The sequence below is a fragment of the Heptranchias perlo genome, chromosome 35, assembly GCF_035084215.1.
Source record: "Heptranchias perlo isolate sHepPer1 chromosome 35, sHepPer1.hap1, whole genome shotgun sequence".
In the NCBI taxonomy this organism is placed as follows: Eukaryota; Metazoa; Chordata; class Chondrichthyes; order Hexanchiformes; family Hexanchidae; genus Heptranchias; species Heptranchias perlo.
The window spans coordinates 17,011,448-17,038,442 of NC_090359.1; the positions used below are offsets into that span (position 1 = coordinate 17,011,448).

The 26,995-nt window shown below is 43.5% G+C and overlaps 10 non-coding genes across 10 annotated transcripts; 4 read left to right on the top strand and 6 right to left on the bottom strand.

The window, feature by feature from the left end:
* The first annotated feature begins 2,879 nt into the window (after positions 1-2,879).
* Positions 2,880-2,951, top strand: trnad-guc (transfer RNA aspartic acid (anticodon GUC)). Its single transcript has one exon. It is a non-coding gene; the product is annotated as a tRNA-Asp (tRNA).
* Positions 2,952-3,952: 1,001 nt separating this feature from the next.
* trnad-guc (transfer RNA aspartic acid (anticodon GUC)) lies at positions 3,953-4,024 on the bottom strand. Its single transcript has one exon. It is a non-coding gene; the product is annotated as a tRNA-Asp (tRNA).
* A 2,045-nt stretch (positions 4,025-6,069) lies between these two features.
* Positions 6,070-6,141, bottom strand: trnad-guc (transfer RNA aspartic acid (anticodon GUC)). The gene has a single exon. It is a non-coding gene; the product is annotated as a tRNA-Asp (tRNA).
* Positions 6,142-9,202: 3,061 nt separating this feature from the next.
* trnad-guc (transfer RNA aspartic acid (anticodon GUC)) lies at positions 9,203-9,274 on the top strand. The gene has a single exon. It is a non-coding gene; the product is annotated as a tRNA-Asp (tRNA).
* A 1,001-nt stretch (positions 9,275-10,275) lies between these two features.
* Positions 10,276-10,347, bottom strand: trnad-guc (transfer RNA aspartic acid (anticodon GUC)). Its single transcript has one exon. It is a non-coding gene; the product is annotated as a tRNA-Asp (tRNA).
* A 972-nt stretch (positions 10,348-11,319) lies between these two features.
* On the top strand, positions 11,320-11,391 carry trnad-guc (transfer RNA aspartic acid (anticodon GUC)). Its single transcript has one exon. It is a non-coding gene; the product is annotated as a tRNA-Asp (tRNA).
* A 1,001-nt stretch (positions 11,392-12,392) lies between these two features.
* Positions 12,393-12,464, bottom strand: trnad-guc (transfer RNA aspartic acid (anticodon GUC)). Its single transcript has one exon. It is a non-coding gene; the product is annotated as a tRNA-Asp (tRNA).
* A 972-nt stretch (positions 12,465-13,436) lies between these two features.
* On the top strand, positions 13,437-13,508 carry trnad-guc (transfer RNA aspartic acid (anticodon GUC)). The gene has a single exon. It is a non-coding gene; the product is annotated as a tRNA-Asp (tRNA).
* Positions 13,509-14,509: 1,001 nt separating this feature from the next.
* Positions 14,510-14,581, bottom strand: trnad-guc (transfer RNA aspartic acid (anticodon GUC)). Its single transcript has one exon. It is a non-coding gene; the product is annotated as a tRNA-Asp (tRNA).
* Positions 14,582-18,794: 4,213 nt separating this feature from the next.
* trnad-guc (transfer RNA aspartic acid (anticodon GUC)) lies at positions 18,795-18,866 on the bottom strand. The gene has a single exon. It is a non-coding gene; the product is annotated as a tRNA-Asp (tRNA).
* Between the last annotated feature and the right edge of the window lie 8,129 nt (positions 18,867-26,995).

Consider the following 26,995-nt stretch of genomic DNA (forward strand, 5'->3'; position numbering starts at 1 on the left):
TCAGGAAAATATAGAAAATATGAGGCACATACACAGACAGACAGACAGACACACAGAAACAGACACACATGCACATGGATTGACTCAGAAATACTGAGAGTCAGAATATGGATAATTTGGCTGATTTTTGTTCTATTTCTGTCGTAGATTTCGTGAAATCTTGCAGATCAATTAAAATGAGCATAAAACTCGAGGTACTCAATGCTGTGGAATTTTAATTCACTTAAGAATTATTAATTCTACAAGAAACTTGTTGAATTTTGAAACGCAGAGATGAAACAGGTTGATGAATGACGGGATCTGAAGTCTGTCAGATTTGAACCAATGAATGAATTTCTAATCTGTCACCTTAATCACCAGTTAGTAAAAATCACAATTGCTCTGCATCCAGTCCTCAAATAGTCTCCGTACAATAATATTCTGAAAGTGACAATCACCTGTTTTGTTGCTCTGCAGTTTTTGTTCAGGAAGAAGCTCGGCGAAGACATAAAATTAAAAGTTGGCGTCTGATAAATGCTTCCTCCCCGTCGGGGAATGAAACCCCGGACGAAGGCGGGGCAACTCACCACGATAAGAGAGAAAGAAAGAACGAAAGAAAGACAGAGTCAGTTGTCGTTGTCTAACAAAGAGAAGGAAATGTAAAAGGTTCTTTCAAGAGTGGCCCGTGGAAAATGAAACAAACTATCATCAAATAAATAGTTAAAAGAAATGCACTGATACATGAAGCATGTCTAACGCCATCTGGGATGAGTGCACGGTCAATGTAGCAGCTCCTCGTTAGTATAGTGGTGAGTATCCCCGTATGTCACGCGGGAGACCGGGGTTCAATTCCCCGACGAGGAGATTAAATTTTCGCCGCCTTCAAAAGCTTTTATCTCCAATATTGGATGCGGAATATACAGTGAAAAACTGACTCGGAGTTTCCCACTTTCCCCAATTTAATTTCACTGATTTTCCAGCGGTTTTAAAATCTGCTCTCAGCGTCACTCTTCACCTCGATGTTCGACTGGCTTCTGTGATGGTGGGGATTTCGGGAGGAGGCCGAGATGGATCATCCACTCGGCACTTCTGGCTGAAGACGGTTTCTAAAACTTTGCACTCACGTGCTGGGCTTTACCATCATTGAGGATGGGGATGTTCATAGAGCCTCTTCCCGTTAGTTGTTTAATTATCCACCATCATTCACAAATGGGTGTGGCAGGACTGCAGAGCTTTGATCTGATCCGTTGTTTGTGGGATCGCTAAGCTCTATCCACAGCATGCTGCTTCCACTGTTTGTCAAGTAGTCCTGTGTTACTTTCAGGTTATTGGTGTGTTTATGTAGCTAGGAATGTGTGTGTTTGTGTATGTGTGAATATGACTATGTCTGTCTCACTTGTTATATGCGTTTCTGAGTGTCTCTCTCTTTCTTTCTATCTGTCACTTTTTCCCTGCTCCCCAAATAATTTTTCTCTGGACCTTGACTAATAAAGAGATAGAAAGTAAGTCTTCTTTCAACAGTGGCATGTGGAAAGTTAAACAAATTGTCATCAAAGAAGTCGTTAAAATAGATTCACTGAAACGTGCATCCTTTTCATTGCTGTATGTAAGATCTTTCATGTCTGCGCCTGTTCCGAGACCTGTCTCTCTCTGTTTCGGGCTGGTGACAGCGCGATTCTGCGTTTTATTTCTTGCCCATCATTGTGGTTCTCACATCGAGCTGAAGCGTGAGGCAGAGAGCAGATATTTAAAATCGCTGTGAAATCAAATTGCAGAAGTGGGAAAGGCCGAGTCAGTTTTTCATTGTATTTTCAACATCCAATATTTCAGATAAAGGAAAGTGAAGCTTCGAAAGCAGCAATAACCTCCTCGTCGGGGAATTGAACCCCGGTCGCCCGCGGGGATACTCACCACTATACTAACGAGGAATTGGTACAGACATTTACCGTATATTCACCAAAGATGCTTCACTTTTCAGTGAATCTGTTTGAACTGTTCATTTGATGACAGTTTGTTTCACTTTCCACGAACCACTGTTGAAAGAAAAATTACCGACCACTTTTGCATCACATGTTGGATCATGATGTGGGTAACGCGGGAGAGAGTGAGACAGAAAGAGACAGATCTTCTCAGGAAAATATAGAAAATATGAGGCACATACACAGACAGACAGACAGACACACAGAAACAGACACACATGCACATGGATTGACTCAGAAATACTGAGAGTCAGAATATGGATAATTTGGCTGATTTTTGTTCTATTTCTGTCGTAGATTTCGTGAAATCTTGCAGATCAATTAAAATGAGCATAAAACTCGAGGTACTCAATGCTGTGGAATTTTAATTCACTTAAGAATTATTAATTCTACAAGAAACTTGTTGAATTTTGAAACGCAGAGATGAAACAGGTTGATGAATGACGGGATCTGAAGTCTGTCAGATTTGAACCAATGAATGAATTTCTAATCTGTCACCTTAATCACCAGTTAGTAAAAATCACAATTGCTCTGCATCCAGTCCTCAAATAGTCTCCGTACAATAATATTCTGAAAGTGACAATCACCTGTTTTGTTGCTCTGCAGTTTTTGTTCAGGAAGAAGCTCGGCGAAGACATAAAATTAAAAGTTGGCGTCTGATAAATGCTTCCTCCCCGTCGGGGAATGAAACCCCGGACGAAGGCGGGGCAACTCACCACGATAAGAGAGAAAGAAAGAACGAAAGAAAGACAGAGTCAGTTGTCGTTGTCTAACAAAGAGAAGGAAATGTAAAAGGTTCTTTCAAGAGTGGCCCGTGGAAAATGAAACAAACTATCATCAAATAAATAGTTAAAAGAAATGCACTGATACATGAAGCATGTCTAACGCCATCTGGGATGAGTGCACGGTCAATGTAGCAGCTCCTCGTTAGTATAGTGGTGAGTATCCCCGCCTGTCACGCGGGAGACCGGGGTTCAATTCCCCGACGAGGAGATTAAATTTTCGCCGCCTTCAAAAGCTTTTATCTCCAATATTGGATGCGGAATATACAGTGAAAAACTGACTCGGAGTTTCCCACTTTCCCCAATTTAATTTCACTGATTTTCCAGCGGTTTTAAAATCTGCTCTCAGCGTCACTCTTCACCTCGATGTTCGACTGGCTTCTGTGATGGTGGGGATTTCGGGAGGAGGCCGAGATGGATCATCCACTCGGCACTTCTGGCTGAAGACGGTTTCTAAAACTTTGCACTCACGTGCTGGGCTTTACCATCATTGAGGATGGGGATGTTCATAGAGCCTCTTCCCGTTAGTTGTTTAATTATCCACCATCATTCACAAATGGGTGTGGCAGGACTGCAGAGCTTTGATCTGATCCGTTGTTTGTGGGATCGCTAAGCTCTATCCACAGCATGCTGCTTCCACTGTTTGTCAAGTAGTCCTGTGTTACTTTCAGGTTATTGGTGTGTTTATGTAGCTAGGAATGTGTGTGTTTGTGTATGTGTGAATATGACTATGTCTGTCTCACTTGTTATATGCGTTTCTGAGTGTCTCTCTCTTTCTTTCTATCTGTCACTTTTTCCCTGCTCCCCAAATAATTTTTCTCTGGACCTTGACTAATAAAGAGATAGAAAGTAAGTCTTCTTTCAACAGTGGCATGTGGAAAGTTAAACAAATTGTCATCAAAGAAGTCGTTAAAATAGATTCACTGAAACGTGCATCCTTTTCATTGCTGTATGTAAGATCTTTCATGTCTGCGCCTGTTCCGAGACCTGTCTCTCTCTGTTTCGGGCTGGTGACAGCGCGATTCTGCGTTTTATTTCTTGCCCATCATTGTGGTTCTCACATCGAGCTGAAGCGTGAGGCAGAGAGCAGATATTTAAAATCGCTGTGAAATCAAATTGCAGAAGTGGGAAAGGCCGAGTCAGTTTTTCATTGTATTTTCAACATCCAATATTTCAGATAAATGAAAGTGAAGCTTCGAAAGCAGCAATAACCTCCTCGTCGGGGAATTGAACCCCGGTCTCCCGCGTGACAGGCGGGGATACTCACCACTATACTAACGAGGAATTGGTACAGACATTTACCGTATATTCACCAAAGATGCTTCACTTTTCAGTGAATCTGTTTGAACTGTTCATTTGATGACAGTTTGTTTCACTTTCCACGAACCACTGTTGAAAGAAAAATTACCGACCACTTTTGCATCACATGTTGGATCATGATGTGGGTAACGCGGGAGAGAGTGAGACAGAAAGAGACAGATCTTCTCAGGAAAATATAGAAAATATGAGGCACATACACAGACAGACAGACAGACACACAGAAACAGACACACATGCACATGGATTGACTCAGAAATACTGAGAGTCAGAATATGGATAATTTGGCTGATTTTTGTTCTATTTCTGTCGTAGATTTCGTGAAATCTTGCAGATCAATTAAAATGAGCATAAAACTCGAGGTACTCAATGCTGTGGAATTTTAATTCACTTAAGAATTATTAATTCTACAAGAAACTTGTTGAATTTTGAAACGCAGAGATGAAACAGGTTGATGAATGACGGGATCTGAAGTCTGTCAGATTTGAACCAATGAATGAATTTCTAATCTGTCACCTTAATCACCAGTTAGTAAAAATCACAATTGCTCTGCATCCAGTCCTCAAATAGTCTCCGTACAATAATATTCTGAAAGTGACAATCACCTGTTTTGTTGCTCTGCAGTTTTTGTTCAGGAAGAAGCTCGGCGAAGACATAAAATTAAAAGTTGGCGTCTGATAAATGCTTCCTCCCCGTCGGGGAATGAAACCCCGGACGAAGGCGGGGCAACTCACCACGATAAGAGAGAAAGAAAGAACGAAAGAAAGACAGAGTCAGTTGTCGTTGTCTAACAAAGAGAAGGAAATGTAAAAGGTTCTTTCAAGAGTGGCCCGTGGAAAATGAAACAAACTATCATCAAATAAATAGTTAAAAGAAATGCACTGATACATGAAGCATGTCTAACGCCATCTGGGATGAGTGCACGGTCAATGTAGCAGCTCCTCGTTAGTATAGTGGTGAGTATCCCCGTATGTCACGCGGGAGACCGGGGTTCAATTCCCCGACGAGGAGATTAAATTTTCGCCGCCTTCAAAAGCTTTTATCTCCAATATTGGATGCGGAATATACAGTGAAAAACTGACTCGGAGTTTCCCACTTTCCCCAATTTAATTTCACTGATTTTCCAGCGGTTTTAAAATCTGCTCTCAGCGTCACTCTTCACCTCGATGTTCGACTGGCTTCTGTGATGGTGGGGATTTCGGGAGGAGGCCGAGATGGATCATCCACTCGGCACTTCTGGCTGAAGACGGTTTCTAAAACTTTGCACTCACGTGCTGGGCTTTACCATCATTGAGGATGGGGATGTTCATAGAGCCTCTTCCCGTTAGTTGTTTAATTATCCACCATCATTCACAAATGGGTGTGGCAGGACTGCAGAGCTTTGATCTGATCCGTTGTTTGTGGGATCGCTAAGCTCTATCCACAGCATGCTGCTTCCACTGTTTGTCAAGTAGTCCTGTGTTACTTTCAGGTTATTGGTGTGTTTATGTAGCTAGGAATGTGTGTGTTTGTGTATGTGTGAATATGACTATGTCTGTCTCACTTGTTATATGCGTTTCTGAGTGTCTCTCTCTTTCTTTCTATCTGTCACTTTTTCCCTGCTCCCCAAATAATTTTTCTCTGGACCTTGACTAATAAAGAGATAGAAAGTAAGTCTTCTTTCAACAGTGGCATGTGGAAAGTTAAACAAATTGTCATCAAAGAAGTCGTTAAAATAGATTCACTGAAACGTGCATCCTTTTCATTGCTGTATGTAAGATCTTTCATGTCTGCGCCTGTTCCGAGACCTGTCTCTCTCTGTTTCGGGCTGGTGACAGCGCGATTCTGCGTTTTATTTCTTGCCCATCATTGTGGTTCTCACATCGAGCTGAAGCGTGAGGCAGAGAGCAGATATTTAAAATCGCTGTGAAATCAAATTGCAGAAGTGGGAAAGGCCGAGTCAGTTTTTCATTGTATTTTCAACATCCAATATTTCAGATAAATGAAAGTGAAGCTTCGAAAGCAGCAATAACCTCCTCGTCGGGGAATTGAACCCCGGTCTCCCGCGTGACAGGCGGGGATACTCACCACTATACTAACGAGGAATTGGTACAGACATTTACCGTATATTCACCAAAGATGCTTCACTTTTCAGTGAATCTGTTTGAACTGTTCATTTGATGACAGTTTGTTTCACTTTCCACGAACCACTGTTGAAAGAAAAATTACCGACCACTTTTGCATCACATGTTGGATCATGATGTGGGTAACGCGGGAGAGAGTGAGACAGAAAGAGACAGATCTTCTCAGGAAAATATAGAAAATATGAGGCACATACACAGACAGACAGACAGACACACAGAAACAGACACACATGCACATGGATTGACTCAGAAATACTGAGAGTCAGAATATGGATAATTTGGCTGATTTTTGTTCTATTTCTGTCGTAGATTTCGTGAAATCTTGCAGATCAATTAAAATGAGCATAAAACTCGAGGTACTCAATGCTGTGGAATTTTAATTCACTTAAGAATTATTAATTCTACAAGAAACTTGTTGAATTTTGAAACGCAGAGATGAAACAGGTTGATGAATGACGGGATCTGAAGTCTGTCAGATTTGAACCAATGAATGAATTTCTAATCTGTCACCTTAATCACCAGTTAGTAAAAATCACAATTGCTCTGCATCCAGTCCTCAAATAGTCTCCGTACAATAATATTCTGAAAGTGACAATCACCTGTTTTGTTGCTCTGCAGTTTTTGTTCAGGAAGAAGCTCGGCGAAGACATAAAATTAAAAGTTGGCGTCTGATAAATGCTTCCTCCCCGTCGGGGAATGAAACCCCGGACGAAGGCGGGGCAACTCACCACGATAAGAGAGAAAGAAAGAACGAAAGAAAGACAGAGTCAGTTGTCGTTGTCTAACAAAGAGAAGGAAATGTAAAAGGTTCTTTCAAGAGTGGCCCGTGGAAAATGAAACAAACTATCATCAAATAAATAGTTAAAAGAAATGCACTGATACATGAAGCATGTCTAACGCCATCTGGGATGAGTGCACGGTCAATGTAGCAGCTCCTCGTTAGTATAGTGGTGAGTATCCCCGTATGTCACGCGGGAGACCGGGGTTCAATTCCCCGACGAGGAGATTAAATTTTCGCCGCCTTCAAAAGCTTTTATCTCCAATATTGGATGCGGAATATACAGTGAAAAACTGACTCGGAGTTTCCCACTTTCCCCAATTTAATTTCACTGATTTTCCAGCGGTTTTAAAATCTGCTCTCAGCGTCACTCTTCACCTCGATGTTCGACTGGCTTCTGTGATGGTGGGGATTTCGGGAGGAGGCCGAGATGGATCATCCACTCGGCACTTCTGGCTGAAGACGGTTTCTAAAACTTTGCACTCACGTGCTGGGCTTTACCATCATTGAGGATGGGGATGTTCATAGAGCCTCTTCCCGTTAGTTGTTTAATTATCCACCATCATTCACAAATGGGTGTGGCAGGACTGCAGAGCTTTGATCTGATCCGTTGTTTGTGGGATCGCTAAGCTCTATCCACAGCATGCTGCTTCCACTGTTTGTCAAGTAGTCCTGTGTTACTTTCAGGTTATTGGTGTGTTTATGTAGCTAGGAATGTGTGTGTTTGTGTATGTGTGAATATGACTATGTCTGTCTCACTTGTTATATGCGTTTCTGAGTGTCTCTCTCTTTCTTTCTATCTGTCACTTTTTCCCTGCTCCCCAAATAATTTTTCTCTGGACCTTGACTAATAAAGAGATAGAAAGTAAGTCTTCTTTCAACAGTGGCATGTGGAAAGTTAAACAAATTGTCATCAAAGAAGTCGTTAAAATAGATTCACTGAAACGTGCATCCTTTTCATTGCTGTATGGAAGATCTTTCATGTCTGCGCCTGTTCCGAGACCTGTCTCTCTCTGTTTCGGGCTGGTGACAGCGCGATTCTGCGTTTTATTTCTTGCCCATCATTGTGGTTCTCACATCGAGCTGAAGCGTGAGGCAGAGAGCAGATATTTAAAATCGCTGTGAAATCAAATTGCAGAAGTGGGAAAGGCCGAGTCAGTTTTTCATTGTATTTTCAACATCCAATATTTCAGATAAATGAAAGTGAAGCTTCGAAAGCAGCAATAACCTCCGCGTGACAGGCGGGGATACTCACCACTATACTAACGAGGAATTGGTACAGACATTTACCGTATATTCACCAAAGATGCTTCACTTTTCAGTGAATCTGTTTGAACTGTTCATTTGATGACAGTTTGTTTCACTTTCCACGAACCACTGTTGAAAGAAAAATTACCGACCACTTTTGCATCACATGTTGGATCATGATGTGGGTAACGCGGGAGAGAGTGAGACAGAAAGAGACAGATCTTCTCAGGAAAATATAGAAAATATGAGGCACATACACAGACAGACAGACAGACACACAGAAACAGACACACATGCACATGGATTGACTCAGAAATACTGAGAGTCAGAATATGGATAATTTGGCTGATTTTTGTTCTATTTCTGTCGTAGATTTCGTGAAATCTTGCAGATCAATTAAAATGAGCATAAAACTCGAGGTACTCAATGCTGTGGAATTTTAATTCACTTAAGAATTATTAATTCTACAAGAAACTTGTTGAATTTTGAAACGCAGAGATGAAACAGGTTGATGAATGACGGGATCTGAAGTCTGTCAGATTTGAACCAATGAATGAATTTCTAATCTGTCACCTTAATCACCAGTTAGTAAAAATCACAATTGCTCTGCATCCAGTCCTCAAATAGTCTCCGTACAATAATATTCTGAAAGTGACAATCACCTGTTTTGTTGCTCTGCAGTTTTTGTTCAGGAAGAAGCTCGGCGAAGACATAAAATTAAAAGTTGGCGTCTGATAAATGCTTCCTCCCCGTCGGGGAATGAAACCCCGGACGAAGGCGGGGCAACTCACCACGATAAGAGAGAAAGAAAGAACGAAAGAAAGACAGAGTCAGTTGTCGTTGTCTAACAAAGAGAAGGAAATGTAAAAGGTTCTTTCAAGAGTGGCCCGTGGAAAATGAAACAAACTATCATCAAATAAATAGTTAAAAGAAATGCACTGATACATGAAGCATGTCTAACGCCATCTGGGATGAGTGCACGGTCAATATAGCAGCTCCTCGTTAGTATAGTGGTGAGTATCCCCGCCTGTCACGCGGGAGACCGGGGTTCAATTCCCCGACGAGGAGATTAAATTTTCGCCGCCTTCAAAAGCTTTTATCTCCAATATTGGATGCGGAATATACAGTGAAAAACTGACTCGGAGTTTCCCACTTTCCCCAATTTAATTTCACTGATTTTCCAGCGGTTTTAAAATCTGCTCTCAGCGTCACTCTTCACCTCGATGTTCGACTGGCTTCTGTGATGGTGGGGATTTCGGGAGGAGGCCGAGATGGATCATCCACTCGGCACTTCTGGCTGAAGACGGTTTCTAAAACTTTGCACTCACGTGCTGGGCTTTACCATCATTGAGGATGGGGATGTTCATAGAGCCTCTTCCCGTTAGTTGTTTAATTATCCACCATCATTCACAAATGGGTGTGGCAGGACTGCAGAACTTTGATCTGATCCGTTGTTTGTGGGATCGCTAAGCTCTATCCACAGCATGCTGCTTCCACTGTTTGTCAAGTAGTCCTGTGTTACTTTCAGGTTATTGGTGTGTTTATGTAGCTAGGAATGTGTGTGTTTGTGTATGTGTGAATATGACTATGTCTGTCTCACTTGTTATATGCGTTTCTGAGTGTCTCTCTCTTTCTTTCTATCTGTCACTTTTTCCCTGCTCCCCAAATAATTTTTCTCTGGACCTTGACTAATAAAGAGATAGAAAGTAAGTCTTCTTTCAACAGTGGCATGTGGAAAGTTAAACAAATTGTCATCAAAGAAGTCGTTAAAATAGATTCACTGAAACGTGCATCCTTTTCATTGCTGTATGTAAGATCTTTCATGTCTGCGCCTGTTCCGAGACCTGTCTCTCTCTGTTTCGGGCTGGTGACAGCGCGATTCTGCGTTTTATTTCTTGCCCATCATTGTGGTTCTCACATCGAGCTGAAGCGTGAGGCAGAGAGCAGATATTTAAAATCGCTGTGAAATCAAATTGCAGAAGTGGGAAAGGCCGAGTCAGTTTTTCATTGTATTTTCAACATCCAATATTTCAGATAAATGAAAGTGAAGCTTCGAAAGCAGCAATAACCTCCTCGTCGGGGAATTGAACCCCGGTCTCCCACGTGACAGGCGGGGATACTCACCACTATACTAACGAGGAATTGGTACCGACATTTACCGTATATTCACCAAAGATGCTTCACTTTTCAGTGAATCTGTTTGAACTGTTCATTTGATGACAGTTTGTTTCACTTTCCACGAACCACTGTTGAAAGAAAAATTACCGACCACTTTTGCATCACATGTTGGATCATGATGTGGGTAACGCGGGAGAGAGTGAGACAGAAAGAGACAGATCTTCTCAGGAAAATATAGAAAATATGAGGCACATACACAGACAGACAGACAGACACACAGAAACAGACACACATGCACATGGATTGACTCAGAAATACTGAGAGTCAGAATATGGATAATTTGGCTGATTTTTGTTCTATTTCTGTCGTAGATTTCGTGAAATCTTGCAGATCAATTAAAATGAGCATAAAACTCGAGGTACTCAATGCTGTGGAATTTTAATTCACTTAAGAATTATTAATTCTACAAGAAACTTGTTGAATTTTGAAACGCAGAGATGAAACAGGTTGATGAATGACGGGATCTGAAGTCTGTCAGATTTGAACCAATGAATGAATTTCTAATCTGTCACCTTAATCACCAGTTAGTAAAAATCACAATTGCTCTGCATCCAGTCCTCAAATAGTCTCCGTACAATAATATTCTGAAAGTGACAATCACCTGTTTTGTTGCTCTGCAGTTTTTGTTCAGGAAGAAGCTCGGCGAAGACATAAAATTAAAAGTTGGCGTCTGATAAATGCTTCCTCCCCGTCGGGGAATGAAACCCCGGACGAAGGCGGGGCAACTCACCACGATAAGAGAGAAAGAAAGAACGAAAGAAAGACAGAGTCAGTTGTCGTTGTCTAACAAAGAGAAGGAAATGTAAAAGGTTCTTTCAAGAGTGGCCCGTGGAAAATGAAACAAACTATCATCAAATAAATAGTTAAAAGAAATGCACTGATACATGAAGCATGTCGAACGCCATCTGGGATGAGTGCACGGTCAATGTAGCAGCTCCTCGTTAGTATAGTGGTGAGTATCCCCGCCTGTCACGCGGGAGACCGGGGTTCAATTCCCCGACGAGGAGATTAAATTTTCGCCGCCTTCAAAAGCTTTTATCTCCAATATTGGATGCGGAATATACAGTGAAAAACTGACTCGGAGTTTCCCACTTTCCCCAATTTAATTTCACTGATTTTCCAGCGGTTTTAAAATCTGCTCTCAGCGTCACTCTTCACCTCGATGTTCGACTGGCTTCTGTGATGGTGGGGATTTCGGGAGGAGGCCGAGATGGATCATCCACTCGGCACTTCTGGCTGAAGACGGTTTCTAAAACTTTGCACTCACGTGCTGGGCTTTACCATCATTGAGGATGGGGATGTTCATAGAGCCTCTTCCCGTTAGTTGTTTAATTATCCACCATCATTCACAAATGGGTGTGGCAGGACTGCAGAGCTTTGATCTGATCCGTTGTTTGTGGGATCGCTAAGCTCTATCCACAGCATGCTGCTTCCACTGTTTGTCAAGTAGTCCTGTGTTACTTTCAGGTTATTGGTGTGTTTATGTAGCTAGGAATGTGTGTGTTTGTGTATGTGTGAATATGACTATGTCTGTCTCACTTGTTATATGCGTTTCTGAGTGTCTCTCTCTTTCTTTCTATCTGTCACTTTTTCCCTGCTCCCCAAATAATTTTTCTCTGGACCTTGACTAATAAAGAGATAGAAAGTAAGTCTTCTTTCAACAGTGGCATGTGGAAAGTTAAACAAATTGTCATCAAAGAAGTCGTTAAAATAGATTCACTGAAACGTGCATCCTTTTCATTGCTGTATGGAAGATCTTTCATGTCTGCGCCTGTTCCGAGACCTGTCTCTCTCTGTTTCGGGCTGGTGACAGCGCGATTCTGCGTTTTATTTCTTGCCCATCATTGTGGTTCTCACATCGAGCTGAAGCGTGAGGCAGAGAGCAGATATTTAAAATCGCTGTGAAATCAAATTGCAGAAGTGGGAAAGGCCGAGTCAGTTTTTCATTGTATTTTCAACATCCAATATTTCAGATAAATGAAAGTGAAGCTTCGAAAGCAGCAATAACCTCCTCGTCGGGGAATTGAACCCCGGTCTCCCGCGTGACAGGCGGGGATACTCACCACTATACTAACGAGGAATTGGTACAGACATTTACCGTATATTCACCAAAGATGCTTCACTTTTCAGTGAATCTGTTTGAACTGTTCATTTGATGACAGTTTGTTTCACTTTCCACGAACCACTGTTGAAAGAAAAATTACCGACCACTTTTGCATCACATGTTGGATCATGATGTGGGTAACGCGGGAGAGAGTGAGACAGAAAGAGACAGATCTTCTCAGGAAAATATAGAAAATATGAGGCACATACACAGACAGACAGACAGACACACAGAAACAGACACACATGCACATGGATTGACTCAGAAATACTGAGAGTCAGAATATGGATAATTTGGCTGATTTTTGTTCTATTTCTGTCGTAGATTTCGTGAAATCTTGCAGATCAATTAAAATGAGCATAAAACTCGAGGTACTCAATGCTGTGGAATTTTAATTCACTTAAGAATTATTAATTCTACAAGAAACTTGTTGAATTTTGAAACGCAGAGATGAAACAGGTTGATGAATGACGGGATCTGAAGTCTGTCAGATTTGAACCAATGAATGAATTTCTAATCTGTCACCTTAATCACCAGTTAGTAAAAATCACAATTGCTCTGCATCCAGTCCTCAAATAGTCTCCGTACAATAATATTCTGAAAGTGACAATCACCTGTTTTGTTGCTCTGCAGTTTTTGTTCAGGAAGAAGCTCGGCGAAGACATAAAATTAAAAGTTGGCGTCTGATAAATGCTTCCTCCCCGTCGGGGAATTAAACCCCTGGCTCAGGCGGGGCAACTCACCACGATAAGAGAGAAAGAAAGAACGAAAGAAAGACAGAGTCAGTTGTCGTTGTCTAACAAAGAGAAGGAAATGTAAAAGGTTCTTTCAAGAGTGGCCCGTGGAAAATGAAACAAACTATCATCAAATAAATAGTTAAAAGAAATGCACTGATACATGAAGCATGTCTAACGCCATCTGGGATGAGTGCACGGTCAATATAGCAGCTCCTCGTTAGTATAGTGGTGAGTATCCCCGCCTGTCACGCGGGAGACCGGGGTTCAATTCCCCGACGAGGAGATTAAATTTTCGCCGCCTTCAAAAGCTTTTATCTCCAATATTGGATGCGGAATATACAGTGAAAAACTGACTCGGAGTTTCCCACTTTCCCCAATTTAATTTCACTGATTTTCCAGCGGTTTTAAAATCTGCTCTCAGCGTCACTCTTCACCTCGATGTTCGACTGGCTTCTGTGATGGTGGGGATTTCGGGAGGAGGCCGAGATGGATCATCCACTCGGCACTTCTGGCTGAAGACGGTTTCTAAAACTTTGCACTCACGTGCTGGGCTTTACCATCATTGAGGATGGGGATGTTCATAGAGCCTCTTCCCGTTAGTTGTTTAATTATCCACCATCATTCACAAATGGGTGTGGCAGGACTGCAGAGCTTTGATCTGATCCGTTGTTTGTGGGATCGCTAAGCTCTATCCACAGCATGCTGCTTCCACTGTTTGTCAAGTAGTCCTGTGTTACTTTCAGGTTATTGGTGTGTTTATGTAGCTAGGAATGTGTGTGTTTGTGTATGTGTGAATATGACTATGTCTGTCTCACTTGTTATATGCGTTTCTGAGTGTCTCTCTCTTTCTTTCTATCTGTCACTTTTTCCCTGCTCCCCAAATAATTTTTCTCTGGACCTTGACTAATAAAGAGATAGAAAGTAAGTCTTCTTTCAACAGTGGCATGTGGAAAGTTAAACAAATTGTCATCAAAGAAGTCGTTAAAATAGATTCACTGAAACGTGCATCCTTTTCATTGCTGTATGTAAGATCTTTCATGTCTGCGCCTGTTCCGAGACCTGTCTCTCTCTGTTTCGGGCTGGTGACAGCGCGATTCTGCGTTTTATTTCTTGCCCATCATTGTGGTTCTCACATCGAGCTGAAGCGTGAGGCAGAGAGCAGATATTTAAAATCGCTGTGAAATCAAATTGCAGAAGTGGGAAAGGCCGAGTCAGTTTTTCATTGTATTTTCAACAACCAATATTTCAGATAAATGAAAGTGAAGCTTCGAAAGCAGCAATAACCTCCTCGTCGGGGAATTGAACCCCGGTCTCCCGCGTGACAGGCGGGGATACTCACCACTATACTAACGAGGAATTGGTACAGACATTTACCGTATATTCACCAAAGATGCTTCACTTTTCAGTGAATCTGTTTGAACTGTTCATTTGATGACAGTTTGTTTCACTTTCCACGAACCACTGTTGAAAGAAAAATTACCGACCACTTTTGCATCACATGTTGGATCATGATGTGGGTAACGCGGGAGAGAGTGAGACAGAAAGAGACAGATCTTCTCAGGAAAATATAGAAAATATGAGGCACATACACAGACAGACAGACAGACACACAGAAACAGACACACATGCACATGGATTGACTCAGAAATACTGAGAGTCAGAATATGGATAATTTGGCTGATTTTTGTTCTATTTCTGTCGTAGATTTCGTGAAATCTTGCAGATCAATTAAAATGAGCATAAAACTCGAGGTACTCAATGCTGTGGAATTTTAATTCACTTAAGAATTATTAATTCTACAAGAAACTTGTTGAATTTTGAAACGCAGAGATGAAACAGGTTGATGAATGACGGGATCTGAAGTCTGTCAGATTTGAACCAATGAATGAATTTCTAATCTGTCACCTTAATCACCAGTTAGTAAAAATCACAATTGCTCTGCATCCAGTCCTCAAATAGTCTCCGTACAATAATATTCTGAAAGTGACAATCACCTGTTTTTTTGCTCTGTAGTTTTTGTTTAGGAAGAAGCTCGGCGAAGACATAAAATTAAAAGTTAGCGTCTGAAAACTGCTACATCCCAGTCGGGGTATTAAACCCCGGACGAAGGTGGGGCAACTCACCACGATAAGAGAGAAAGAAAGAACGAAAGAAAGACAGAGTCAGTTGTCGTTGTCTAACAAAGAGAATGAAATGTAAAAGGTTTTTTCAAGAGTGGCCCGTGGAAAATGAAACAAACTATCATCAAATAAATAGTTAAAAGAAATGCATTGATACATGAAGCATGTCTAACGTCATCTGGGATGAGTGCACAATCAATGCAGCAGTTCCTCGTTAGTATAGTGGTGAGTATCCCCGCCTGTCACGCGGGAGAACGGGGTTCAATTCCCCGACGGGGAGATTAAACTTTTGCCGCCTTTTAATGCTTTTTCCCTCATTTATCTCTAATATTGGATGCGGAATATACAGTGTAAAACTGACTCGGAGTTTCCCACTTTCCCCAATTTAATTTCACTGATATTCCAGCGGTTTTAAAATCTGCTCTCAGCTTCACTCTTCACCTCGATGTTCGACTGGTTTCTGTGATGGTGGGGATTTCGGGAGGAGGCCGAGATGGATCATCCACTCGGCACTTCTGGCTGAAGACGGTTTCTAAAACTTTGCACTCACACGCTGGGCTTTACCATCATTGAGGATGGGGATGTTCATAGAGCCTCTTCCCATTAGTTGTTTAATTATCCACCATCATTCACAAATGGGTGTGGCAGGACTGCAGAGCTTTGATCTGATCCGTTGTTTGTGGCATCGTTTAGCTCTGTCTACAGCATGCTGCTTCCAATGTTTGGCAAGTAGTCCTGTGTTACTTTCAGGTTATTGGTGTGTGTATATGTCTGTGTGCGAGTGTTTATGTAGCTCGGAATGTGTGTGTTTGTGTATGTGTGAATATGACTATGTCTGTCTCACTTGTTATATGCGTTTCTGAGTGTCTCTCTCTTTCTTTCTATCTGTCACTTTTAACCTGCTCCCCAAATAATTTTTCTCTGGACCTTGACTAACAAAGAGATAGAAAGTAAGTCTTCTTTCAACAGTGGCATGTGGAAAGTTAATCAAATTGTCATCAAAGAAGTAGTTAAAATAGATTCACTGAAACATGCATCCTTTTCATTGCTGCATGTGAGATCTTTCATGTCTGCGCCTGTTCCGAGACCTGTCTCTCTCTGTTTCGGGCTGGTGACAGCGCGATTCTGCGTTTTATTTCTTGCCCATTATTGTGGTTCTCACATCGAGCTGAAGCGTGAGGCAGAGAGCAGATATTTAAAATCGCTGTGAAATCAATTTGTGGAAGTGGGAAAGGCCGAGTCAGTTTTTCATTGTATTTTCAACATCCAATATTGCAGATAAATGAAAGTGAAGCTTCGAAAGCCGCATTAACCTCCTCGTCGGGGAATTGAACCCCGGTGTCCCGCGTGACAGGCGGGGATACTCACCACATACTGACGAGGAATTCAAGCAGACATTTGCCGTATATTCACCAAAGATGCTTCACGTTGCAGTGAATCTGTTTGAACTGTTCATTTGATGACAGTTTGTTTAACTTGCCACGGACCACTGTTGAAAGAAGAATTAACGACCACTTTTCCATCTCATGTTGGATCATGATGTGGGTAACGCGGGAGAGAGTGAGACAGAAAGAGACAGATCTTCTCAGGAAAATATAGAAAATATGAGGCACATACACAGACAGACAGACAGACACACAAACACATGGATTGACTCAGAAATACTGAGAGTCAGAATATGGATAATTTGGCTGATTTTTGTTCCATTTCTGTCGTAGATTTCGTGAAATCTTGCAGATCAATTAAAATGAGCATAAAACTCGAGGTACCCAATGCTGTGGAATTTTAATTCACTTAAGAATTATTAATTCTACAAGAAACATGTTGAATTTTGAAATGCAGAGATGAAACAGGTCGATGAATGACGGGATCTGAAGTCTGTCAGATTTGAACCCGGGCGGGGGAAATGAATGCATTTCGAATCTGTCACCGAACCCACCAGTCAGTAAAAATCACAATTGCTCTGCATCCAGTCCTCAAATAGTCTCCGTACAATAATATTCTGAAAGTGACAATCACCTGTTTTTTTGCTCTGTAGTTTTTGTTTAGGAAGAAGCTCGGCGAAGACATAAAATTAAAAGTTGGCGTCTGAAAACTGCTACCTCCCAGTCGGGGTATTAAACCCCGGACGAAGGTGGGGCAACTCACCACGATAAGAGAGAAAGAAAGAACGAAAGAAAGACAGAGTCAATTGTCGTTGTCCAACAAAGAGATGGAAATGTAAATGGTTCTTTCAAGAGTGGCCCGTGGAAAATGAAACAAACTGTCATCAAATAAATAGTTAAAAGAAATGCACTGATACGTGAAGCATGTCTAACACCATCTGGGATGAGTGCACAGTCAATGCAGCAGTTCCTCGTTAGTATAGTGGTGAGTATCCTCGCCTGTCACGCGTGACACCGGGGTTCAATTCCCCGACGGAGAGATTAAACTTTTGCCGCCTTTTTCTCTCATTTATCTCTAATATTAGATGCGGAATATACAGTGTAAAACTGACTCGGAGTTTCCCACTTTCCCCGATTTAATTTCACTGATATTCCAGCGGTTTTAAAATCTGCTCTCAGCTTCACTCTTCACCTCGATGTTCGACTGGTTTCTGTGATGGTGGGGATTTCGGGAGGAGGCCGAGATGGATCATCCACTCGGCACTTCTGGCTGAAGACGGTTTCTAAAACTTTGCACTCACACGCTGGGCTTTACCATCATTGAGGATGGGGATGTTCATAGAGCCTCTTCCCATTAGTTGTTTAATTATCCACCATCATTCACAAATGGGTGTGGCAGGACTGCAGAGCTTTGATCTGATCCGTTGTTTGTGGCATCGTTTAGCTCTGTCTACAGCATGCTGCTTCCAATGTATGGCAAGTAGTCCTGTGTTACTTTCAGGTTATTGGTGTGTGTATATGTCTGTGTGCGAGTGTTTATGTAGCTCGGAATGTGTGTGTTTGTGTATGTGTGAATATGACTATGTCTGTCTCACTTGTTATATGCGTTTCTGAGTGTCTCTCTCTTTCTTTCTGTCTGTCACTTTTAACCTGCTCCCCAAATAATTTTTCTCTGGACCTTGACTAACAAAGAGATAGAAAGTAAGTCTTCTTTCAACAGTGGCATGTGGAAAGTTAATCAAATTGTCATCAAAGAAGTAGTTAAAATAGATTCACTGAAACATGCATCCTTTTCATTGCTGTATGTGAGATCTTTCATGTCTGCGCCTGTTCCGAGACCTGTCTCTCTCTGTTTCGGGCTGGTGACAGCGCGATTCTGCGTTTTATTTCTTGCCCATTATTGTGGTTCTCACATCGAGCTGAAGCGTGAGGCAGAGAGCAGATATTTAAAATCGCTGTGAAATCAATTTGTGGAAGTGGGAAAGGCCGAGTCAGTTTTTCATTGTATTTTCAACATCCAATATTGCAGATAAATGAAAGTGAAGCTTCGAAAGCAGCAATAACCTCCTCGTCGGGGAATTGAACCCCGGTCTCCCGCGTGACAGGCGGGGATACTCACCACTATACTAACGAGGAATTCGTATAGATATTTGCCGTATATTCACCACAGATGCTTCACGTTTCAGTGAATCTGTTTGAACTGTTCATTTGATGACGGTTTGTTTCACTTTCCACGGACCACTGTTGAAAGAAGAATTACCGACCACTTTTCCATCTCATGTTGGATCATGATGTGGGTAACGCGGGAGAGAGTGAGACAGACAGAGACAGATCTTCTCAGGAAAATATAGAAAATATGAGGCACATACACAGACAGACAGACAGACACACATACACATGGATTGACTCAGAAATACTGAGTCAGAATATGGATAATTTGGCTGATTTTTGTTCTATTTCTGTCGTAGATTTCGTGAAATCTTGCAGATCAATTAAAATGAGCATAAAACTCGAGGTACTCAATGCTGTGGAATTTTAATTCACTTAAGAATTATTAATTCTACAAGAAACTTGTTGAAGTTTGAAACGCAGAGATGAAACAGGTTGATGAATGACGGGATCTGAAGTCTGTCAGATTTGAACCTCCGCGGGGGAAATGAATGAATTTCGAATCTGTCACCAAACCCACCAGTTGGTAAAAATCACAATTGCTCTGCATCCAGTCCTCAAATAGTCTCCGTACAATAATATTCTGAAAGTGACAATCACCTGTTTTTTTGCTCTGTAGTTTTTGTTTCGGAAGAAGCTCTGCGAAGACATAAAATTAAAAGTTAGCGTCTGAAAACTGCTACCTCCCAGTCGGGGTATTAAACCCCGGACGAAGGTGGGGCAACTCACCACGAGAAGAGAGAAAGAAAGAACGAAAGAAAGACAGAGTCAGTTGTCGTTGTCCAACAAAGAGATGGAAATGTAAATGGTTCTTTCAAGAGTGGCCCGTGGAAAATGAAACAAACTGTCATCAAATAAATAGTTAAAAGAAATGCACTGATACGTGAAGCATGTCTAACACCATCTGGGATGAGTGCACAGTCAATGCAGCAGTTTCTCGTTAGTATAGTGGTGAGTGTTCCTGCCTGTTACGCGAGAGACCGGGGTTCAATTCCCCGACGGGGAGATTAAACTTTCGCCGCCTTGAAAAGCTTTTTCTCACATTTATCTCCAATATTGGATGCGGAATATACAGTGCAAAACTGACTCGGAGTTTCCCACTTTCCCCAATTTAATTTCACTGACATTCCAGCGGTTTTAAAATCTGCTCTCAGCTTCACTCTTCACCTCGATGTTCGACTGGTTTCTGTGATGGTGGGGATTTCGGGAGGAGGCCGAGATGGATCATCCACTCGGCACTTCTGGCTGAAGACGGTTTCTGAAACTTTGCACTCACACGCTGGGCTTTACCATCATTGAGGATGGGGATGTTCATAGAGCCTCTTCCCATTAGTTGTTTAATTATCCACCATCATTCACAAATGGGTGTGGCAGGACTGCAGAGCTTTGATCTGATCCGTTGTTTGTGGGATCGCTTCGCTCTGTCTGCAGCATGCTGTTTGTCAAGTAGTCCTGTGTTACTTTCATGTTATTGGTGTGTGTATGTTTGTGTGTATATGTCTGTGTGTGAGTGTTTATGTCGCTAGCATGTGGGCTTCCATTTTTACAGCTTTTTTATTTTAAACTCTTGGGGGCCGGGATTCCTGGGCCTTCTCCTTCACACCACATGAGAGGAGGCGAGAAGGCCAGAAACAGCAGGTAAATGCCTTTATCGCACAGCTTGTGGGCCCGGAGGAGCAGGAGTGCTTCCCCCTGGACCAACAAGCCAACCGGCCGTGATCCCACACAGGCGATCGGCCGACCCCCTCCAAATCTCCGACACCCCTGCACGAGCTACGAACCCCATGATCTCCGACCCCCGCGATGACCCCCGACCCCCGATGACTGACTCGCCGATGCCCCCGATGACTGACCCACCCATGACATCATGACCCCCGTGACCCCCCTGCCCCCGATAAAATCATGCCCAATGAGTTTGATTCCCGTTGTGTTATCTCTCTGTCGGTTTGCTGATAAACGTTTAACTCGCGGCCTGTTCCCGTCAATGGTCACAAGTAGTAACAGACAGAGCGGGTCTGACCGCCCCGAGATGTGGAAAAGACATCAGTTTCGGACAAATGCCTCAAATCAAATGGTCTCCCGGCACCGAGAGAGAGAAATTCCAGAGAAAAAGGCAGAAGAGAAAAGAGAAATAAAAACTCAATAAAGACACTATCAATATTTCCCATTCTTGATGCCTGTCTATTTCTTCCCCAACCTTTCTGTGCCGGTTAAAATTTCAGTGAAATAAATGCGAGAATCGACTCAAAGAACGAGAACAGAGCAACAAAAATTACCGAACACAGAATCAAACCCAGAGACCTTCAGATCTTCAATCTCACGCTCTCCAAACTCAACTTTTTCGACTCCACTGTAAATTGGACTTTGTGACATCTCCTTGGAGGAAAATATAAACCGGGTGGAATTTCCCCTCCCGCTCATTCCTCACTCTGGGGGAATGGGACCAGACCAGATGTCGGAGCTCAGGTTATGTTAATGTTCAGCTGATGACATCTTAATATTATCTTGTGTTTGGCCTCATTTAATCAGGTTCGTGGGCACTTTCTTCCATCATCTCGTCTCCAAAATCCCTTCTCCCCCGAAGGAATGTGGTGCAGCCGTTGCTACATTTAGCAGGAAAAGCCAATTATCGCCCCCATTTCACAGGAGAAGAAACTCACTCTGGAGATTCACATGGAGCGAATTCCCAAAATAGGTTCCCGCCCGGGAATCGCTCGCGTGGGAGGCAAACGTGATAACCGCCACAGGACAGAAACCACTACTCAATTTATAGCATCTTGTGGCTTCTCCATTAAATAACATCACTTCTGTCCCACACTACAAGCTCACAATCCGTCTCTTTCACAAACATTTCACTGATCAAAACTTCAGAAGTCACACAGGAAAAAGTCTTCATTTAAAAATCATTGAACTCCCGGAGGAGCTGCGGGGACAGACTGAGCGGTGCAACTGAGTACAGAGATACAGAGAGCCACCAGCAGAGGGAGGTAGAGAGCAGTGTAACTGAGTACAGAGATACAGAGAGACACCAGCAGAGGGAGGTAGAGAGCGGTGTAACTGTGCACAGAGATACAGAGAGAAACCAGCAGAGGGAGGTAGAGAGCGGTGTAACTGTGTACAGAGATACAGAGAGACACCAGCAGAGGGAGGTAGAGAGCGGTGTAACTGTGCACAGAGATACAGAGAGAAACCAGCAGAGGGAGGTAGAGAGCGGTGTAACTGTGTACAGAGATACAGAGAGACACCAGCAGAGGGAGGTAGAGAGCGGTGTAACTGAGTACAGAGGTACAGAGAGACACCAGAAGAGGGAGGTGGAGAGCGGTGTGACTGAGTACAGAGATACACAGAGAAACCAGCAGAGGGAGGTAGAAAGCGGTGTAACTGTGTACAGAGATACAGAGAGAAACCAGCAGAGGGAGGTAGAGAGCGGTGTAACTGTGTACAGAGATCCAGAGAGACACCAGCAGAGGGAGGAAGAGAGCGGTGTAACTGTGCACAGAGATACAGAGAGAAACCAGTAGAGGGAGGTAGAGAGCGGTTTAACTGAGTACAGAGATACAGAGAGACACCAGCAGAGGGAGGTAGAGAGCGGTGTAACTGAGTACAGAGGGACAGAGAGACACCAGAAGAGTGAGGTGGAGAGCGGTGTGACTGAGTACAGAGATACACAGAGACACCAGCAGAGGGAGGTAGAGAGCGGTGTAACTGAGTACAGAGGGACAGAGAGACACCAGAAGAGTGAGGTGGAGAGCGGTGTGACTGAGTACAGAGATACACAGAGAAACCAGCAGAGGGAGGTAGAGAGCGGTGTAACTGAGTACAGAGGGACAGAGAGACACCAGAAGAGTGAGGTGGAGAGCGGTGTAACTGAGTACAGAGATACACCAGAAGAGGGAGGTGGAGAGCGGTGTGACTGAGTGCAGAGACACAGAGAGGCACAAACAGATGGAGGGAGAGAGCGGTGCAACTGGGTGCAGAGATACAGAGAGACACCAGCAGACTGTGCAGCACAGCAACCTTTTATCTGAAATCTGAGGCGAGATCTAAACTGCACAGAGTAGAGGAAGCATTACTGTGTATCTAACCCGTGTTGTACCTACCCTGGGAATGTTTGATTTGACAGTGTAGAGGGAGCTTCATTCTGCATATATCCCGTGCTGTACCTGTCCTGCGAGTGTTTGATGGGGCAGTTCAGATGGAACATTAATCAGTCTCTCCACATAACTGAAGTCCCTCATCCATGGCACCATTCTAGTAAATCTCCTCTGCACCCTCTCGAAGGCCTTGACATCCTTCCCAATGTTTGGTGTCCAGAATTGAACACAATACTCCAGCTGAGGCCCAACCAGTGTTTTATAAAGGTTTAGTATCAATTCCTTGCTTTTGTATTCTGTGCCTCAATTCATAAAGCCAAGGGCCCCATTTGCTTTTTTTAATAGCCTTCTCAACTTATCCTGCCACCTTCAAAGATTTGTGTAACTACACTCCCAGGTCTCTCTATTCCTGCACTCCCTTTAAAATTGCACCATTTAGTTTATATTGTCTCTCCTCATTCTTCCTACCATAATGTATCACTTCACAATTCTCTGCATTAAATTTCATCTGCCATGTTTCTGCCCATTTCACCAGTCTGTCTATGTCTTCCTGAAGTCTGTTACTATCCTCAACATTGGTTATTACATTTTCGAGTTTCGTGTCATGTGCAAAATTTGAAATTATACCCTGTACTCTCAAGTCCCAGTCATTAATATATATCAAAAAGAGCAGTGGCCATAATACGGAGCCCTGGGGGACACCACTGTATACTTGCCTCCAATCTGAAAAACAACCGTTCACCACAACTCTCTGTTATCTGCCCCTTTGCCAAATTTGTATCCACGCTGCCTTTGTCCGTTTAACCCCATGGGCTTCAATTTTGCTAACAAGTCTATTGTGTGATACTTTATCCTCCCTTAATCTCTCCCTGCATAGAAACTCCCCGACCCATATTCATGGCCACCCCCTCGACCTTGCCATCTCACGTGGCCTCTCTACTCCCGATTGTGTCAATCATGGATAAGGCCATCTCTGATCACTTCCTTGTATCCCTCTCCACCCACATAGAATCATAGAAAAATAGAAAGTTTACAGCATGGAAGGAGGCCATTTGGCCCATCGAGTCCTTACCGGCTCAATGCAAGATCAATCCATGTAGTCCCACTCCCCCAATGCACATCACAGAATGAACTCAGGAATCCCACGCCACTTTCTATGAGCGGTAACAGGCTGCGGTTATGGTGCAGACCGGGACCCAGGGCTGAGGCTGTGGTCATCAGTTACTCTGGGAGTGGCACAGTCTGTTTCATGACTCGCCAAGGGTGAGAGTAACACCAGGTAGTCAGGCTGGTGTTTAGAAGGGTGTGGGTTCCATCTCCCGTTCCAGGACTGGGACACATGATCCAGACTGACTGTGTCGTTCTGAGAGGGAGCTGCATTGTGAGAGGTGCTGTCCTTTGAATGAGGTGTTCAATGGAGGTCCCTTCTTTCTGCTCCGAGGTTTTAAATGTCCCGTGGCAATTTGTGAAGAGCAGGGAGTTCTCCCGGTGTCCTGGCCAATATTCTTTCCACAACCATCAGCACCCAACAAACAGGCGATCTGCTCAATATCTCATCACTGTTTGTGGGATCTTGCTGTACACAACTTGGCTGCTACGTTCTCTTATAAAACGATAGTGACTGAAGTTCCAGTGAAGTGCGTTGGGATGTCCTGCGGATGTGCAACGTGCGATACAAATGCAAGTTCCTTGTTTCTCACAGTGGGCCGTGTCTCTTTCCTCGAATCATTGAGACTCTCAGTCAATTGGTCCGTTCTCTCCGCAGATGGGGCCCGACCCGCTGAGTGTTTCAAGATTGTTCTGTGCGTGTTTCACTCAGACTCGGGTTTTACAGTAAATGATAAGACGGTTGTCGTCAAACGCTTGGCCATGAGCTGCTGAGTGACCTGTCGGGACATTGTTGCTTGCTTCCCTTCAGCTTGTGGGACTGGGTTTTTGGTGCACTGTCCCTTTCAGAGCTGTGGTTTGCCTCATTTCTCAGTGTGATTGTGGGGCTGACACAGAAGTGAGAGAGGAAGGAGCAGCCACAGCCCGGATTGCAGGCAAATTGGGAGGCTGGGACTAAAAGTTGACTATTCCCACACCGGGAGTCGAACCCAGGCCACTTGGGTGAAAAACAGGATTCCTCACCGCTAGACCATATGGGAACTGAAAAACAAATTAGCAGGAAGGGCACTGAGACTACAACCGGAAAGTTAACGGACGATTCAAAGGAGGTATTCACAATGATGAAAGGAGAAATTGTTTCCAGTGATGGAAGGGTTAATAACCAGAAGAGAAACATTTAAGATAAATTGAAAGACAATCATGGGGGATGTGACTAAGATTGAGACCATTCATTCAGCTGCCTCTGCCGCTCTCCCTCCATTCCCCTCGCCCACCAAGTTTCTCTCCCACCTCCCCTCATGCCCTCTCTGAGCTCTCTTGACCCACCTCCTGCTCCCTCGACCCTATTCCCACCAAACTGCTGACCACACAACCTCCCTTCCTGGCCCCATGTCAGCTGACATTGTTAATGGTCTCCTCTCCTCAGGTACTGTCCCCCTCCCCATCAAATCTTCCAACATCACCCTCCTTCATAAAAGACCCACCCTTGACCCCTGTGTCCTTGCAAACTACCACCCCATCTCCCACCTCCCTTTCCTCTCCAAAGTGTTGTCGCCTCCCAAATCCATGTCCATCTTTCCCACAACACCATGTTTGAATCCCTCCAATCAGGTTTCCACTCCTGCCACAGTACTGAAACGGCCCTTGTCAAAGTCACAAATGACATCCTCTGTGACTGTGTGGACGGAGATTTAATCTTGATCTAACCCTTGATGCACCAGCCCCCGGAGTGTTTGATGGCACAGTGCAGAGGGAGCTTTACTCTGCCATGTACTGTACAGTATCAGTCTGTGATGGAGCAGAGCCCTGCTCTTTAATAGAAATCATTCTTTCGATTCGCCACTGAGCCCCTAAAGCAGCCTCCGAGACCCAAAGTCTGATTTCCATCCCACAGTTCCAGCAGTTTGCGAGGGCTGGGCCACGTTAACAGCAGCTCTCTGTTCCTGGTCTGGAGCTGAGGTGTTGTGTATTGTCCCTGACACAGGGACCAGACGCTGAGCTGCTGGCTCCTATTGTTCTGGGATCATTCCCTGCTGCTCTGTTCTCACCTCTTCACTGGGTCTCAGATTATTACCAGCCATCTTCCTGATCAATAAACAATCGCCAGTCTGACCGGGGAGATTTGAAATGTGTGAAACATTTCATGTGTCTCATCCCTCTCCCTGGACACAAATAAATCGGCCATCATGAAATGGTCACAGTCCATTTCTTGAGCCTTCTCCTTCTTAGAAGAATCTTTTAAACTCCTTGCTAAAGTGACCATTGATCTTAATGTCTTGTTTTGCGGTATGTTCTAGATTGTTCCAGGTCAGCATTGTAATAATTCGGGGTAGTTGAAAAGTGGGATCATTATATTAAATCGAGATATTTATCACAGCCCCGCCCCCCGAACATTCAAACCACCGTTCAGGAGGAGAACCCCTCTGCTCGCTGACCGACATTGGCTCCCAGTCCACCAACATCTCAAATTTTAAATTCTCATCTTCGTGTTCAAATCCCTCCATGACCTCGCCCCTCCCTATCTCTGTAACCTCCTCCACCCCGACAACCCTCCGAGATCTCTGAGCTCCTCCAATTCAGGCCTCTTGCGCATCCACGATTTTCATCGCTCCACCATTGGCGGCCGTGCCTTCAACCGACTGGGCCCAAAGCTCTGGATTTCCCTCCCTAAACCTCCCCGCCTCTCGACCTCTCTCTCCTCCCTTAAGACACTTAAAACCTACCTCACCTGTCCCAATATCTCCTTATGTGGCTCCGTGTCACATTTTGTTTGATAATCGCTCCTGTGAAGCGCCTTGGGACGTTTTACTCCGTTAAAGGCGCGATATAAATGCAAGTAGTTGTTGTTGGGGTGGAGAAAGGGTTTTCTTTCTTTTTATCACTCTTTTCTATCTC